The sequence below is a fragment of the Danio rerio genome, chromosome 6, assembly GCF_052040795.2.
Source record: "Danio rerio strain M-AB ecotype USA chromosome 6, GRCz13ab, whole genome shotgun sequence".
Lineage (NCBI taxonomy): Eukaryota > Metazoa > Chordata > Actinopteri > Cypriniformes > Danionidae > Danio > Danio rerio.
The window spans coordinates 21,745,912-21,764,566 of NC_141026.1; the positions used below are offsets into that span (position 1 = coordinate 21,745,912).

General features: G+C 39.9%; 1 long non-coding RNA gene and 1 pseudogene across 2 annotated transcripts in view; one reads left to right on the plus strand and one right to left on the minus strand.

Annotated features, from left to right (window-relative positions):
- Positions 1-18,655, minus strand: part of LOC147836322 (uncharacterized) — a 309,667-nt gene that overhangs the window by 18,460 nt on the left and 272,552 nt on the right. The window lies entirely within an intron of this gene.
- Positions 489-17,955, plus strand: LOC147843496 (uncharacterized; annotated as a pseudogene). Its single transcript, XR_015492915.1, has 9 exons — positions 489-826; positions 3,895-4,059; positions 4,708-5,126; positions 5,527-5,536; positions 11,744-11,810; positions 12,812-12,853; positions 13,297-13,364; positions 13,598-13,641; positions 14,312-17,955. The product of XR_015492915.1 is annotated as an uncharacterized LOC147843496, transcript variant X1 (transcript).

Sequence of the window (18,655 nt, forward strand, 5' to 3'; positions counted from 1 at the left end):
GTACATCGATGCAGTTGGCCTTAAGTCTTCAGAGTTTGGCTATAATCAATACATAGCGTTAACATCAACAGTGTAACGTTGGACATTATTAGTAATGTTTACAGACATAAAAACGTACAGGTACAGAGATTCAAATTATGAAATAAATAAATCAGTTATGCTTCCTAGTAAAAGGTAAATTTAGTTTGTTATCACTTGAAGGTGATCTCACTTCCTTTACAATCAGGAACCTTAGGCCCATGTTTTATGCCTTTTAACATGTAATAATAATAGTAATTAATATGTTATGCTCTCCCTGCCTATTTTCTCAAAAGAGTCTCCTGTCACAACACACACTCACAAACACCTACACATTTAACGAACCCATCTATCTATCTATCTATCTATCTATCTATCTATCTATCTATCTATCTATCTATCTATCTATCTATCTATCTATCTATCTATCTATCTATCTATCTATCTATCTATCTATCTAAACAGTTCTATCTTTTCTAGTCTCATCTATTGGACTAACATTTCTATTTTCTATATCAAATCTTTCTGTCTTTATTATTTTAATTGTCTGTCTTATCTGTCTTTGTCAGTCTGTCTGTCTGTCTTTCTGATACACAATGCCAGGGGGCTCTACCAACAAAATATGTCCATTTTGTCAGGGCATTTTATTTTGTGCCCAAAAAATCTGTTTGCATTGTAAAAAGGAGCAGCCAGTGAAGCAAAGGCTGAAGAAAAAGCTTCGGCGGTTCGATGAGAAGCGGGAGGAGTGGGTGGTCGGTTGAATGAGAACCACAACAATGCATCCATTAAGGATAAAGGAATTGTTATGGTATGTACTTTTTAAAAGTTTTATTATCAGAAGAAATGTGTGTAAATGTAAATGTCCCAAATAAAATCCCAAATCATTTCAATGTATTTAGGTGATTTTCTAACATTGTAAAACAAAAGCGTGTATGACGAAGGTATGTACAATTGAGGTTGTAATCATAAGGTTGCAGTGAATCTTACGTACCCAGTTGAGGTGCCCTAGAGCAGGGGTTTTCAAACTGGGGGCCGCCAGATGGCGCTAGGGGGGCCGCAAAGAAATTTTAGATGAGGGGTAATCAATGGGCCCACATGGATGAATTTTGTGTCCCGCATCATTCTGGAGGTTAATGTATTTCTTTATTATAATTTGAGCTCAAAAGTACTGCAAAAATGAAGCTTTATGCTTATGTTTAAATGCAGTTGACACCTTCGTGACACAGGTGAAGAAGCGCACCGCCGCGCCTCTGTGCACGGGGACTTTTATTGAATAAGCGCCTGGCCGGGCACTTCCTGTGATTTTTGGCGCTTGTTTCCTGCACCTGACAGCATTTACCTTTCACTTATGCTTATCTCTTTTACGCTTAAACAACTAAATGAATGCTCAGGTCTATTTAACTGACAATATTTCAGTTAAAATACATGATCAATAAGAACATTATCGGTGGCTGAAAGCACTATCCTGTATATGGCTTGCGTTGCTAAGTAACCGATCAGCTGGATGCTGCGGAGTGCGCGCCTCTCTGCGCAGGCTTCACTCATAGGGAACAAATAGCATTTTAAAGACACAGCACAACATTGCATCTCGTCCACAGTGCGATAGGCTTTACACTTTGCATTGTACAAATTTCAGACGGTCCTCTTTGCAGCATGGCAAACAAACATATTAAAATTGTAAAGCAAAAAGTGCTGCAATAACAATGAATGGAGCTGTCATAACATCAGCGAGTGCTCAGAGTTTCACTCCTGTTACACTAATGACAGCTGGATGAGCTCTGCAGTGGACCTCTTACACACATTGGTTCATTACTGGATGATTAAAAAAACTAAATTGTATACACCCTGAGTAAAACCACTATAACCTATAAAAATTATAATGTATCTGTTTGTGTTATGTTATAGAGCTAATTAATTATCAAATATTAAAATGTATTAGTGCTCTGTAATTAGTGATCAAACTTTAATACTCTGAATGCAAATGCATTTTTTCAAGATGTTAATCCACTTTTTCCCATATTTATTTGTGTAATTTAAATGTAATGTTCAGTATTATTATTAATAGAACAAACTGGTATGGACATTTTAAAGTCAGCAAAGCTTCTAAAATTATGTAAAGTAAAACTTGTGGCTCTTTGAACTTGAATACCCAATTCTAGATTGCATTTAGGAAATAATTTTTTATCAGTGTAAGTCAGGATTGTCGACTTTAATAAATTTTGATGTGCACAAAAAAAAAGGAATAAAAATAAACAAAACTTCAACACACTGAACCACTACAGCCTCCATTGTAGTATTGCTAGTTACAACAGTACAGTTAACTGTTAACCATTAACAGGCTGGTGAATGACAAAACTCTTTAAAACTTCAAAGCTTTAAATCTTTAGATACATTTAGACTCTCAGCTGTAAGGGTAAATACAGAAGAGTCTAGCTGTGCATAGGCAGAAAAAAACATAAATATGGCATAAAAAACTGTGTAAACGTGATGACTTGTACACAAAATATGTCTTGATGGAATCCAATGAGAGCAGACCACAATGAACACTGCACTTGAAGATTTGATCAATAGATTGAAGCACAGAAACCATGTCAACTCAACTGACATTTTACAAAAATGAATCCAGATAATGAATAATATAAATGTATTGAATAATATATAATAATATAAATGTATTGAATAATACAATAAAAAAAAAAATTAATACAGTTGTTAATTTGAAGTTTTTTTTTTTTTGGAGTCATTTTTATTTTTTGGGGGTCCCCAAAATAATTCGCCCTACACAAAGGGGCCCTTAGCTGAAAAAGTTTGAAAACCCCCGCCCTAGAGTAAGGCATCTATCACCTAATGGCACTGGAAGCACGAGCTTGCAGTGTGTGTGTGTGTGTGTTTGTGTGTGTGTGTGTGTGTGTGTGTGCGTGTGTGTGTGTGTGTGAGTGTGTGTGTGTATTTGTGTGTGTGAGTGTGTGTTCACTTTTTACTTGTGTGTGTGTGTGTGTGTGTGTGTGTGTGTGTGTGTGTGTGTGTGTGTGTGTGCACTTTGTAAAACCATAATGTGACAGGATTCACCTCACTTCATATCTTGCATGTTATTTTATGGTTAGAGCTGTCATGCTAAATTCAGTGGTACAGTATCAGTTTTGATTAAGTGATCAGGCCAGTAATTATAAGCCAGTATATAATATTTATGATTTAAAGTCAGATGTAATTGTGATTACTCAAGAATATAATTTATTGTGATCTTATTTTAGTGGTAATACCTTTAATAATTCTATTTTAGCCTTAACACATCACAGTCACAAATTAGTTACTACTACAAATGCAACACATCAAATACAAGTGATAGTTAGAAAATCTGAATTTGGAAATTACAAGTGTAATGTAATAATTAAATTTGTCTATCATGATGAAAACTAATCAACTTCATATTTTCTACCACATTCATATTCTGTAAAAATGTAAAATATCTTCAGTGTGTATGTGGAACGTTTGCCCATTATGCCATATATTCAATAGGGTCTGCCTTTATTTTAAATTAATCTGTAGATTATCACTGTCCAATTGTAGTGGTTACTCAATTTTGCCAATGTAGCAAATGTTTAGAGCCCCTCGTGGTTTCATCTTTTTGTTTTGTTTATTTTTATAGTATTATTTATTAAATTTTTTTAATTTAGAAGAATAGTTTTTTGTTATACTGTACCATTCTTCCTTATATGCTAATTTCACCACAAAGTTAAAAATTCTGTATTGTATTACTTGGTATGCGGTTATCAGAAATATTATACAGAATGTTGTCAATAACTAATAGCATAAACATATTTTTTGTTTGTTTTTTCTATTGCTTTGAACATTAATTACCTAATGTTGTCATTGCAGCTTGAGAAACTCCATGCCATTGGGTACGAGCCTGTGTTGCTTCTCGGCAAGGAGACAAAGACCAATGAGCAGAAATGTGAAATACTGACCCCTTGGTGCACTCTTTCCACTTTTGCCCAAGAGTACCTTCAAAAGATTGGCTCAATTAATGAATACCTTTGTGAAGGTAAGATGCATGCACTGTACTTTTATAGTTATATAGTTAACATCTTGTGTTGAATATGCATTTTTTTCAAAGTTTATGCCTAAATCTTATAGGGATGCTTCATCCCTTAACACCTATATTCAGACGTCACTAACTACAGCCTGACAGACAATTAGACTTGTATAAAAGCAACCCAGTTTTATAAAATATAACTGAGCTTTTAAAACTAAATAAAGCAACACAGCCAACCAGCACACTATTTAGTAGGACATTACTAGTAAGAACTCTCTTTAAATATTTTCTGTTAATGTCCACTGCCACAGTTGTTTTTTTGCATACTATTTAGTACATAATAATTTGTTAAATTGCATTGTAATTGCACAAAATGGGGATTAAGGAACTATGGCTGGTAATTTCCTCTCTCTCTTTTTTGGGTGATGACTGCAATTTAGTTTTAGGGTCAATCAATCTCTTAAGTTCATTTCTATTCACTCCACAAATGAGAGCATGATTTGGCAGTGATAGGAAGAGCACAGCACATGTATTTCAAATTCAGGTTTACCACATTTATAGTTAGGTACCCACAAATTAGGACTGTATGGTTTAGGCTAACACTTAAATCAGCAAGTTAACCATGAGTTTGAACTGCACATTGTCGAACTTGCACCGGCTGGAACCGGAATTCCAAAGAGGATCAGCATATTACGCTGAACCTCACACCTTGTGACCCGTTGGAGAATGCAGCCAACCAGGAGGAGGTGATGACGACCGAGGGTGATCAGGCAACCCCTATGGAGAGCCAGGATCAGGCGACCATCATGGAGGTCCAGGTGTAGGAGGCGACCATTGAGAAGGTCCAGGTGGAGGAGGCGGCCATTATGAAGGACCAGGTGGAGGAGGCGACCTTAACAAAGGACCAGGTGGAGGAGGCAACCTTAACAAAGGACCAGGTGGAGGAGGCAACCTTTACAAAGAACCAGGTGGAGGAGGCAACTTTTACAAAGGACCAGGTGGAGGAGGCGACCTTTACAAAGGACCAGGTGGAAGAGGCTAGCCTGATGGAAGGACAAGATAGGACAGATCTAAAGTTATAGTAAATTTTGACATTGCAATCTAAACTTGTTAAATAGCCAAGTAGGGGCAATACCTCAAATGCATCACGCTATATTTTTTGATAAATGACATGAATGTAATACTTGCTAGTTTTTTAGTTTCTATAGATAATCTGGATCATGTAAAATTTGAATAATTTGTTTAAACATCTGATTAGGTCAAGAATAAAGCAAGTGAATGTATTTATCGAAGGGTAATTGAAACATTGATAAAAATAAAAGTTTGCAATGTCATCCAAGATTTAGGTGCTTTTCCTTCCTCAGTTGAACATTACAGAAGATTTTTAGCTGAATCCATGGTCCTTAGTGATTCATGTAATAGTAGTGAGTGGTGACAGTCTTTTGAGATTAAAATATAAACACATTTTTTTTAAGGCAGAACATAGTTAGTAGGTTGTAAACTGTCCACAAAGTAATTTGTAGCCCTAAGCTCCCAGGGCTTAGAGGCCACATACGTGGACAGCACATTTTATCTCTTAAGTAGTTATTTTAAAACACTTTGAATGTTTTATATTTTGCTTAAGACATACAGTGTCATCCTGCAACTGTTTTGCAGCATATGAATGTTTTTAACTGTCCAAAATGGGGGAAAAAATGTTTTTACTCTCTGATCGTCAAAACTGATAGTTTCTATGTTAAATATGCATTACAAAACAGTCAGGAAAAGTGTTTTATGCAAATTCAGATCATATGGACATAATCTTTCTCTGAAAGTACATCAGTTTTATTCTAGTTAGGTTCCAATAAGCCCAAATAGCAAAGAGAAATAAAAACGCATGAACAACACCTTAAGAGGCTAATCTAGTCCCGTTGCTTTAATGGATGACATTTGGGTGAGTAAATAAACAGGAATTTTTTAGTTTTTGTCATTTTTGGGTGAACTATCCCTTTAAATGCATTTTTAAATTCATGAATGAATCATCACTGTATTTGCCTTTAGAGCTAAAAAGTGTCTAAGTGATCACTTCACTTGGAACAATTTTTATAGATAAAAGAACAAAAATGTTACAGTCTGGCAATGTATGGAAATTATGTATATATATATATATATATATATATATATATATATATATATATATATATATATATATATATATATATATATATGCCAACTCCATTGGCAACCTTTTAACTTGTGCTCTAATGGCACACACTCCTAATGGTAACTGCCATGTTAGATGGTAGAACTGGTCATTTTCTTTAATTGCCTTCAGCACTTAAAATTTTTGTTTTAGAATAATGTTCGAGGTTACAGAAGTAACCCTTCGTTCCCCGAGGAGGGGAACGGAAGTGCTATACAGTGGATTTGATTTTGAAAATCCACATATGGGAGGTTTCGGTTCAGAAGCCGCTTGTCTGAAAGAGTATTGAACGGGCCAATGAATGTAATGAATTGGCAGCGTAAGCTTGCACAGGTGTGCTTCATTGCCAATTATCCCAACATATAAGCACACCTGGAGCGAGCAAACGCCATCCTTTTAAGCTGAAGAGACTTTCAAACAGCTAAGGGACAGTCATTATGGCGACGGAGTATAGCATTTCCGTTCCCCTCCTCGGGGAAGGAAGGGTTACTTCTGTAACCTCGAACGTTCCTCTTCGGTTGGGGAACTTCAGTGCTATACAGTGGATTTGATTTAGAAAATCCACGTATGGGAGAACTATGGAAAGCGCCATAATGACTACACCTTACCAACGCCCCCGATGAGGGGATAGTCAAGCAAGCGTGACGCACCCACATCATGGGAAGCGCGGTCCTCCAACGTGTCCCAGGCCCTAATTTATCCTACTTCAGCAGAAGTTTTACGGATTTAGATATATTTTTTGGGAAGTCGTGAGTGTCTAGATAATTCTACGAAAATATGACAGTACGTTGGGAAGCGTGCAATCCCGATAGGGAGGACGCTGCGGAGGCCATCCGCTACCCAAGGGGGGAATAGATGGCAGAATTTACATATGGACTAGCCCTAAGAAGGGGGAGTACGCATAGAAAAAAATGGTTAGCGAAGAGGAAAGACACGGGTCCACCCAGGGAACGGGTCCAACCGTGGCGGAATAGGCATATGGGATCGCCTAGTAGGGATAGCAGGCACCTATACCCAAAACGCGGGCAGACCTACAATGTTGTGGGCCAGCAGGTGACTCCTCCGCTGAGTCAGTGCTGGGGGCCACGGAGGAATCTGCATGGCCCACCTGACGGGGAACTTTACTGACAGATAAAAAGGCGCACGTACCTCCGTGTTAGGGAGAATGGCACAGCAAGCGTGTTTCAACACCCTACTGAGTTGTTTCCTCAATCACCAAAGGGTTACCTAATACCCTTGAGAAAACTGGCTCCACTCGCAGATTGTAAAACCTTGCAAATGTGTTGGGTGTCGTCCAGCCCGCAGCTCTACAGATGTCTGTTAGAGAGGCGCCGCATGCGCGCGCCCGGGAAGGATGTGAAGCTCCGAGTGGAGTGCGCACGCACTCTCGGGGGACGTGACTCACCTCGGCTGATAAGCGAGAGAATGGCATCCACAATCCAGTGGGAAAACTTTATTTCAATACGGCACTACCCTGCTGCCGACCGCCATAACAGACGAAGAGCTGCTCAGATGATCTAATCTCTGAGTGCGGTCCGGATAATACACAAGATGCGAACTGGGCAATAAAGAAAGGGCTGGGTCTGCCTCCTCTGGGGGCAGCGCTTGCAGGCTCACTACCTTGTATTAAAACGGAGTGGAAGGAACCTTGGGCACATATCACGGGCGGGGTTTCAGGACGTGAGAGAAAGCCAGCCCAATTACAGGCACGAGTCACTGACCGAAAAAATGCCTCCGGGTCCCCGACCCTCTAATCGATATCAACGCGACCAGCAGAGCTGTCTTCAGGGACAGAAAGATACTGAATCGAGGATCAAAGGGATCTGACGCAGCTTGTGTAATGAGGGCGAGATCTTAAGAGGGCATGAGAGGGGGCGGGGTGGATTATTTCGCCTAGCGCTCCTAAGGGAACCGGATGATGAGGTTATGCGTTTCCACGGTGCTGCCAGCCACCGCGTCATGAGAGCGGAGATGGCAGCCACATAACCTTGAGTGTGGAGGGCGACAGCCTGCTCTCCAGCTTCTCTCGGCGTAAAGAAAGCACAACGCTGATCTGGCAAATTACGGGATTCTTCTCTGCGAGAGACGCACCATTCAGTGAATTGACTCCACTTCAGGGCATAGGCGCGGTCGGGTAGGGGGCTCTAGCCCGAGTGACTGTAATAGTCACCGCAATCGGAGGTTACTTAAGTCTTCCTTGCGTCTAAGGACCTCCAAAGATTGGCGAGGGTGCCAGATGGTGCCCTGTCCCTGAGAGAGTAGGTGCTCTCTCGAAGGGAACTGCCAGGGGAGGGCTATCGCGAGGAGGGAGAGCTCTGACATCCAGGTCCGGTTGAGCCAGAGGGGCGCAACCAGCAACCTGTTCCTCGTTCTCCCTGACCTTGCACAGTAACTGCGCGAGCAGGCTCACTGGGGGAAACGCGTATTTGCGCCGCCGCCGCCGTACTGTCTGTCCTGACTAGCACGTGTTGCCGCTCTAGCACCGGAAAAAAGGTGGAGAGCGAGGAACATTGCCAACAGCTCCAGGCGATATGCCAATGCAAATGGGTACCTTTCCAGGTCCGCAGCCACATGCCCGCAACGCACAGCCCCCCAGCCCGTGTTGGAACCGTCTGTTGAAACGACAACAAGACTGGACCCCTGTCCTATAGGCACTCAGGCCTGTAGGAACGAGGCGTCGTTCTAAGAGCTGAGGGCGCGGCAACACAGTGCAGTAACAGAGACTCGGTGTGCGTGTGCGTGCCATGTGCATCTGGGGACTTGATCGTAACGCCAGTGCTGCTGTGGTTACATATAGAGTAATCCGAGCGGCAAGAAAGCGGATACCATATGCCCCAGGAGCCTCTGAAATAGTTTCAGTGGGACCACTATTTTACTGTCGAGCTCTCTTAAACAGTACAGCATCAGCTGAGCTGGCTCTCCGGAGAGGCGCGCTGCCATAGTGACCGAGTCCAGCTCCAGCCCGAGAGAAGAGATCCTCTGCACGGGGGCGAGTTTGCTCTTTTCTCGGTTGACCTGAAACCCCAACAGGAGGAAGTGCCGGAGCACTTTGTCTCTGTGCATAATCAATTGCTCCGAGAGTGGGCAAAAATCAGCCAGTCGTCAAAAAAATTGAGTATGCGGATGCCCGCGAGCCGAAGGGGCGCTAAAGCACCCTCCACGGGCTTGGTGAGGACCCGCGGAGACAGAGAGAGCCCGAAGGGGAGGGCTTTGTATTGCCAAGCTCGACCTTCAAACGCAAACTGCAGAAACTGACGGTGGCGAGGAAGAGTGGAGACATGAAAATACGTATCCATCAGGTCTAATGCTGCAGACCAACCCAGTGGACGAACGCACTGGAGGATGCGCTTCTGCGTGAGCATTCTGAACGGCAGCTTGTGCAGACAGCGGTTCAAAACGTGCAGGTCTAGGATTGGCCGTGACCCACCGCTCTTTTGGGCACGATGAAGTGTGGGCTGTAAAACCCGCTCTCCATCTCGGCTGAAGGGAGCAGCTCTATTGCATCCTTCACCAGGAGAACAGCAATCTCCTCTCGCAAGCCAGGGGCGGACAGGGGGCTGACCCTGGTGAATACACACCCGTGACTTGGGGGGCCGTTACGCGAACTGAATCGCATAGCCGAGTCTGATTGTGCGTATGAGCCACCGCGAAGAGCTGGTCCGCGCTAACCAGGCAGGCAGAGCTCTCGCTAATGGACTCATCGCTACAATCTCTGACGTACCAGCAGTGGGGCAGCGCGGAGTGGGTGTGCTGATCCGGGAAGCGCGCGGGTCCCACAGACGAGCTGGAGGTGAGAGATTTGCTCTCACTCCGCACCCGAGCTCCGGAGGGGAGGTTCGAGGGGTGGGAGAAAGGAGACTGTCCTCCCAGCGCTCGTGAGCCACTGACAAAACGCACCGAATCTGCAAGCTAGAAAGCATAGCGTCCCAGACTGGCAGATTTCGTGCTGTCACATCCGGGAAAGTGGAAAAGTGCTATTTCATGATGTTTTCATGGCAGTAAAAAGTGCCGTTGGAAATGGCGCCCCGCCCTCCAGCGGGGAAAGAGCAAGTTCTCTCTTCTCCAGATAGCCTGTCCCTGGGACGCTTCGCGGTCCTTTGCCGGACTTAGCGGCGTTCTGGGCAGGGGGGGGCTGTCTGCTTCCGAGGTGCTCGACACGCTCGCTTCGCCAGAGGCGTGTGCGGGGGCGGTGCAGCTCTCGTAGGCAGGCGCCTTCGGCGAGGAGCAGGTATGGATGGCACGGCGGGCGGAGTGGGCTTACGGACCCGCCGATAAGACATCACCCATCAGACTGCTCTCTCACCGCCTCGAATTCCTGGGTGAATTCACAGACGGTGTCGCCGAACATGCCAGCTTGGGATATGGGGAGGTCAAGAAAGCGGACTTTGTCGACTTCGCGCATATCAGCCGGGGGTGGTGCTCCTGGATCACTAGTGTGGACATCGTCCAGGCGTCCCGCAGCCTTGTAAGCTCTAGCTCCGAGGGAGGCAGATAACTTACAGGCTTTGGATGGAAGACGAGGCGGACCCCACCAAGAAGAGGCACCGCGTGGATTAACCGCCATCGCGCACTCAACCTGAGGAATCACCACATACCCCCTGGCCGTTCCACCGTCAAGAGTAGTGAGGGTGGAGGGAAATGCAGCACAAGCAGAAAAAAGTGCCCTTCAAGACCGCGTGAGCCTACTGTGCACCTCCGGAAAGAAGGGGACGCCCCTCTAGTCGGTCCGGCCGCGGAGCTGAGGGATAAACCATCTCCAACCCACTGCCGAAGCAGCCTGGGAAAGCACGGCTAACATGTCCGCTTCAGGATCCGTTTTGACAGCGCTCACCAGCCCGGAGGGGGTGTTGTAAAAAAATAAATGAGTGAAAAGAAGAGAGAACCCAGTCCAGGAGACTCGGAACAAGCAGAATTCCTTTATTGAGACGTGTTGGTTAATCTGCAGTCATACAGCGTCTTTAAGATGTTCATGTGTCTGCAAGAGCCTACTAGAGGTCCGCAGTCTGCAAGTTCTTTCACAAGTCTCTCACAAGTCTCACATAAGTCTGAATTAAGACAAAGATTTCATGGCTATATTGTGTTCTTAGGAGGAGGGGATATGGCTAAACAAAGCATGCAAATTCAGTATTGGAGTTAGCATGGCATAGGTGTTAAAAAACGGCCCAGCTACTGACCACACAAATTAATCAACATAGGGTTTCTGTAACATAAAAGCAACACCCGAAGACAAAGACAGAGTCGTTTAAAGCATTTGCATCACTGGCTTAGCCTGTAGTCAGAAAGATAAAGGTTAAATGTCCCTCCAAGCTGGGATGTTAATGAAATTATATAATTAAAAACCAAAGAATATAACTTTTCAGTTATACGTAGATTATTGTTCATTTGGAATTATTTGATAGAAATTTATATTTCCACAGGGGCGAGCGGGTCTGGATCATCATCAGTCAATGAAAGCTCACCCTCTGATGCCGCGGTGGACGTCTGGTCTCCGGTGTCATCGAGCGTAAGGGCTACCATCTGTTAGACGGATCGCTTCCCCCGCCCGAAGTTTGGATGGAGCGCTTGGAGAAGCGGGAGGTCAGCGGGCCCATGGGCGACAGATTACCTCTTGCTGAAACCCTCAGATCTGCCCGAGTGCCCGCTGCAGAGCAGGGGACAATTGGGATGGTTTGCCCTTTTGCAAATGCTAGCTGCGTTCTTTACTGCGCAACAGTCATGGCATCGCAATGACGACATGAACTGCCCGCGAGCAGCGCATTAACATGCTGGACCCCCCAGGCATGCAACGCAGTATATATATAACGCATATATATATATATATATATATATATATATATATATATATATATATATATATATATATAAACATCTATATATAACTGTTCTATGAAAATGAAACAACGAACTACATTTTTATAGTACATTACATTACAGTCGGTCACAAATAACAGATGATGGAGACACCTGCATTGCGAGCTGTGAATGCACACAAAATTCACATATAGGGATAATAGTTACAATGCCATGAGTTGTAAAGTTCTTTACAGTCTTTTGCACCATGGACACTGAAACATTGGAGATAAAGCTTTAACCTTGAGACTGTTCAAGTTTTTCTACGATTTAAATGGCGAAATCTTTTGACTATTTTTTTCAGACCACTCTTTCTCTTTTCTGTATACTCAGTATGGTTAAAAATCAAAAATTTAACTGATTTATGTATTGCCAATACAAATGCATTGCTCCCAGTTTTAGTCGAGAAGCATTACTTTTTTGAAATACAACTATTTTTGCAGGTTCAAAATAGGTGCTTGTTAATTTAATGTTTCCTCTACATTTATGTATTTTTTTAGGACAATGTCATAGAGATTTCTCAACTTTTTTGTTGTTCCAATGCAAACAAACAATGTCGATGCCTACATTTAGCATTTGTAATTACAGTAATTATATTTTTTGGACAGAAATGTAGAGGTGACTGTATTTTGTCTTGGTTTTATTTTTTTATTTTTTTTAGTTTTTTTTTCTCCCCCTGCCTACCCTAATTACATATGACTTCTAATCTATAATCTTTTATCTCACAGTGGCCCCAAGGAAAAAGCCAGAGAGGAAAAAGCCACAAAAGAGTAAGTACATGAGTTGGTCAATGCTTTTCTCAGTGTGTTGACATTTTTGTGACATTAGTGTTGTTGCTGTTTTTACCCCAGGTTATTTCCAATGGTTCCATTGTTTTTATTATATTCAATACTTCAAATGGTATCTACTCCTAACAGACAACATACAAAATCTAGTTGGCTTAATGTATGAAATTGCATTAGGTGACCAAAATCTTTTTTCAAGAAGTAACACTATGGCTTTCTCAATTAACAGCTGTGAATCAGCAGCAGTACTTTTTTAAGCATACCATATTGGAATAGTAGTTAGATTTCAATGATAAGTGGTTCAACTTTTGATTAACAATAATCATCACTCATAATCCTTGCAGATCAGGTCATTTTTTAAGTCTTCAGAGTTGTTTGTATTTTGTCTACTCTAAGAAATGTGTAAAATATGTTTTTGATGTTTACAGATTGTCCCTATCACACTCGCCTAGAGGCTTTCCCCATCAGGAGTGTTGTAAGAGAAAGAGTGAGAAAGGTTAAACAGTCATAATAGAAATGCATAATTAATCAAAGTGCAGCACTATTTAGGAATTTATGTGTGGGCAGTAAATACAGTAACTACCATGTTTGTTAGGTAGATACTTTTGTATGTGTTAATGGTTTTGAATCACAGATTAAGAAAGCTTGTACTAAACTGTTCATCACAAGCTGTAAATACCAATACATTTTCTTTGTTTGTTTAGTGTTTTTTCTGTATCTTCTTTATAGGGCAAAGCAGAAATGCTGGTTAACTGGGATCCCTGTCCTGTATGGTAAGCATTCCTCTGCTTTCCTGGTTTGCAGGAATAATTATTTCCTTTTTTGTAACCTTTTTTTTTTTTTTTACTTCAATAATTACCTTTTAGTCTGTTTTATTTTTCAAGCAGTTGTAGTCATTTATAAATGTAAAGTGAAACTTTTACGTTAAGAAAAAATGTTCTGTGACAATGTCATTTATTCATTCATTTTCTTTTCGGCTCCTTTTCCCTTTATTAATCTGGGTCGCAACAGCAGAATTAGCCGCCAACTTGCCCAGCACATATTTTACACAGCGGATGCCCTTTAAGCCACAACGCATCACTGGGAAACCCATACACACTCATTCACACTCATTCACTACGGACAATTTAGCCTACGCAATTCACCTATAGCGCATGTCTTTGAACTGTGGGGAAAACGGGAACGGGAGCACCCAGAGGAAACCCACACGAACGCAGGGAGAACATGCAAACTCCACACAGAAACGCCAACTGTCCCAGGCGAGGCTCGAACCAGCAACCTTCTTGCTGTGAGCCGATTGCACTACCTACTGCACCACTGCGTCGCCCTCTGTAACAATGTGTTTTGCCATATTTTTTATCATATATTTTTATTTGTTTTATTCATTATTATTATTATTTTAAATATCCAAATGATTAAAACTAAATTCTCTTCTGTTTTCAGTGGCAAGGAGTGGGCTGATTCCTGGCAGCCGAAGGATTTTCTTCAAAAGAATGAGGAGATTTGAATTGAAGAAATGTTGAATTTAAAATAGATTTTGGTTTCTGCCTGTTTATTACATTCTTTCTGTGTTTTTCTAGTTGAAAAGATGTTGTCTCAATTAGGATTAAATGGTATTTTACTTAATACTAAATTGTCCTTTTCACTGTTTTTAGTAAATATATTTTATATCTGTTGAATATTTAAGTTAATCCCACAGACCATGATTAAGACAAAAAAAGTTGAAACTCTGGATGACACTGGTATGACAAAACCTTTATCTTTCTTGATCACATTCATGTTGCTGAATAACGGCCTAATGGTTTGAGCATTGGACTTGTGATTCAAAGGTTTCATGTTTAAGTCCCAGTACCAGCAGAGATTATTTGTGAAAATATCCACATTAATACTATGACTGAGCTGATTGTATTGATCAAGGCACAGAACCCCAAAGAGAACCCCAAACTACTTGTGTGTAAGTCCCTTTGCGTAAATGTATAATGTAATTATATCATTTCCTTAAATGTTAATTTCAAAATATGACATGTTATGGTTTAACCAACAAAGTATAAACCATATTAACCAAGTTGTAAAGGAATTTGTTTATCTTTACAACTTCATGTAACATTCATTAATAGTAAGAAGTAGTTAGAAATTAATTTGAAACAGCTTGGTGAACTAAATCAGGATCAATGTAATTGTTTATTGCAGCTAACTATACAATAAACATGAATTCTTATGTGAGTCGGGCATTACACAGTTTATGATCTTTTCACACTTGGGGTAACGTTATAGTTTACTTACTACTAATGTTTACATAATTAAACCAGGCATTAATTAACTGATTAACTAATTAATAAATAACTGTTAAGAACTGATCCGGATGTTATTTCTTCCATGTAATACGTCTTGTAATTTATATATTACAGTACGTTTTATATCTTCATTGTTACAATGGATAGTGGAATAAAGAACTACAAATATGCTGTCTGATAACGGGAATTGTAGTTTATAAATACACTGCGACGCCCTGACTTGATAACACCTAAATATCCCCGTTTAACAGACACATAATCTAGTTTTTTTTATATAGCTAATCTAAATGCAGATGAATGATGGTTTAAGCAGTACGACATCGCCAATACATATAAAGATTCACTTCGCAACCCTAAATCTAACCCTAATCTGGAAACCAAAAGAACTTCAAATATGGCCGCTTATCTGCATGTTTTGTAGTAAGTTCTAGCGTTTATTTGTTGGGAATTATAGTTCATTTATATGATAGCTTATATTTCATTTCTATACGACAATAACAATAAACTATAGATATTACTGCACATTTGATGAGTCGGGAAGACATTGGCATAATCAAATTTAAAACGTGTAATTGTTAAATGGGAGAAAATTGCTTTTGGATTATTTTAACAGCGCAGCCAGCTGATGCCCAAACATTGTTACACTCACATGATAGCTGTGGTCCAGAGCTCTCTGTAACAAATGGTCCCATGTCTGTAGAATTTTATGTAGATGGATCATTAACCTTCAAACATGGTTCAAGGTTGAGATTTAAAGGTCAGTTTTTGGAAAGCAAGAGGCATTTACAATTTACATACAAACATATGTTACTCTCCAGGTCAAGACCTTTTCAATGATGTATTTGATATAGCTGTACCACAAGTTTTATTTTTTCAATTTCATGTACACAAGCTCTGCCAGGCCTAAAGTCAGAGAGCACTTAGCTCAGCTTATAAAATGTCACTATTTGTTTGTTTGATTGTTTGTTTGTAAATAGTGACCAAAATGAGTCACAACATTTTTGTATTAAATAATCTTTTTAATTAGGTTTAGTGTTGAATGACATTTAGTCCAGTAGACTTGTGTTTGGTCTACTATTGTATTTGCTTTAGTGCTCAAACTCAGTTCCTGGAGGGCCACAACTCTACACAGTTTAGTTTCGACTCTAATTAAACACACTTGATCAAACTATTTGAGTCCTTCAGACTTTTTTGAAAACTACAGGTAAATGTGTTGGAGCAGGGCTGGAACTAAACTGTGTAGAACAGCAGCCCTCTAGGAACAAAGTTTGACACCCCAGATTTAGACATAACACAGTTTTCATTCTCATAATTCCATGAACATGACTTTGTACAACCTAGAGGCAGGGGTCATCAACCCTGTTTCTGGATAGCTAGCTGCCTGCAGAATTCAGCTCCAACCCTGATCAAACACAGCTGAACCAATTAATCAGAACCTGAACAGCACTTGATAATTACAGACAGTTGTGTTTGGTCAGGGTTGCAAGTGAAATCTGCAGAATGGTAGATCTCCAGGAACAGGGTCGATGACCCCTGCTACCTGCTATGAGGGATAGGGTTAGGTGTGTGCATTAAAAGCATTGCATGCAGCTCAGCTTGCAACAGCTACCATCCAAGGTTTCACCAAGTCAAATGTGAGACTTTTAAGACCATTCTGAAATGGTCAGGTTGGGCTAGAGAAAAAAATGTTTTAAAAAAAATTTAATAATTCTAACTTGTCTCATCAAAACAACACCAGTTAGTAATTTCTTATACACATTTTAAATGTGATAAAACAAGGACATCATAGTTGTATATATATTTTTTTCAACCTAACTTTTTATAAAGCATTACAAGCTTAGAAACTGTAATGGACTAAATGCTCAACAGTCTTTCCAGTTAAATGTTTTCACCATATATAGGCTATAAATACATGAACCTTAAAAAAAATGTTATTGTAATAAAGATTATGAAGCCATATAGGAAAATAGTTAATTATAAAGAGTTTTGTTAGAAGTTGGCACAACTGGGTAGCTTCACATTGACATAGGAAATTAAAACCCATTTAAAATAATTTAAGACCTATATTACAATATTTTAGTGAATTTAAGACTTTTAATGCCTAAAGTTTAGTTTTTAAAATTGAAGACGTTTCAAACGCCCTCGGACACCTTTAATCACAGAACAATTACATTTAGTCTTCAACCAGATGTTTTTGTGCAAAGCTATTACAAATGAAGACACTGAAAGCTATAAAAAAGAGCATGATACGTAGTGCTAATACAAGTTTTAGCAAGCCTAAGGGTCAGTAAGGTATTTCTATATTTAATAATAACTGATCAAACAAAAAGAACATACAAATTGAAGTGTTTAGGCATTTTGAATAATAGTATTAACATGTATTTTATACATATTTGTTTTTCAAATTATAATAGAGATCAGATTTCTTTAAGTAAAAAGACATGCTGATGAATTAGTATTGTTAAGTATAGCAAAGTGATAATGCAAAGCGATACAAATTGAACAAGATCCCAGATTGTTTTAGACAGCTATTTCCTTGATACAGCACAAAAATATATATTTTTAAATAACAATGTATGCAAACAGAAAACAGAATACTTATGTTTTATATTTATTTATTGCCATTCACAGCAATTCCAGTAAAATACACAATATTAGCATCCATATTTCTGAAAAACACAATAAACACTGGACGATGTGGTAAAGCATCAAAGAAAAATGAAGCTTTTAACTGTAACATCAAGCACACAGCAAAATCATAACATATATGTAATTTCTAAAAAGTGAAATTACATTTGCAAAATAACTAAAAAAAAAAACTAACATTTCAGCATTTTTAAAACATTTTCAAAATTCTAATTTATTACATCAATGTGATCAGTTATTACCAAATGTTCATATTTACTCAGTAACGGTATACAAATGTGTATTTGTTCATTGATCCATTTTTTTTTAAATTATTCTTAAAGGGGCATTTAAAAAATTACATTAATAGTACTAATTATTATTAGTTATTATTAATTAATATTAGTAGTTATTAATTATTATAATTAATAGTACTAAATATTACTAATTATTGTGAGGCAACACAGTAGTGCTGTCGCCTCACAGCAAGAATCTTGCTGGTTCGAGCCTTGGCTGGGTCAGTTGGTGATTCTGTGTGGAGTTTGCATGTTCTCCCAGTGTATCAGTGTGTTTCCTCAGGGTGCTCCGGTTTCCGCCAAAGTCCAAAGACATGTGGTTTAGGTGAATTGTGTAGGCTAAATTGTCTGTAATGTATGAGAGTGAATGGGAGTGTATGGATGTTTGCCAGAGATGGGTTGCAGGTGGAAGGGCATCCGCTGCGTTAAAACATGTGCTTGGATAAGTTGGCGGTTCATTATGCTGTGATGACCCAGGATTAATAAAGGGACTAAGCCGAAAAGAAAATGAATGAATGAATAATTATTCTGACTAATTTTATATTTATGTAATTTATTTATTCTTATTTATG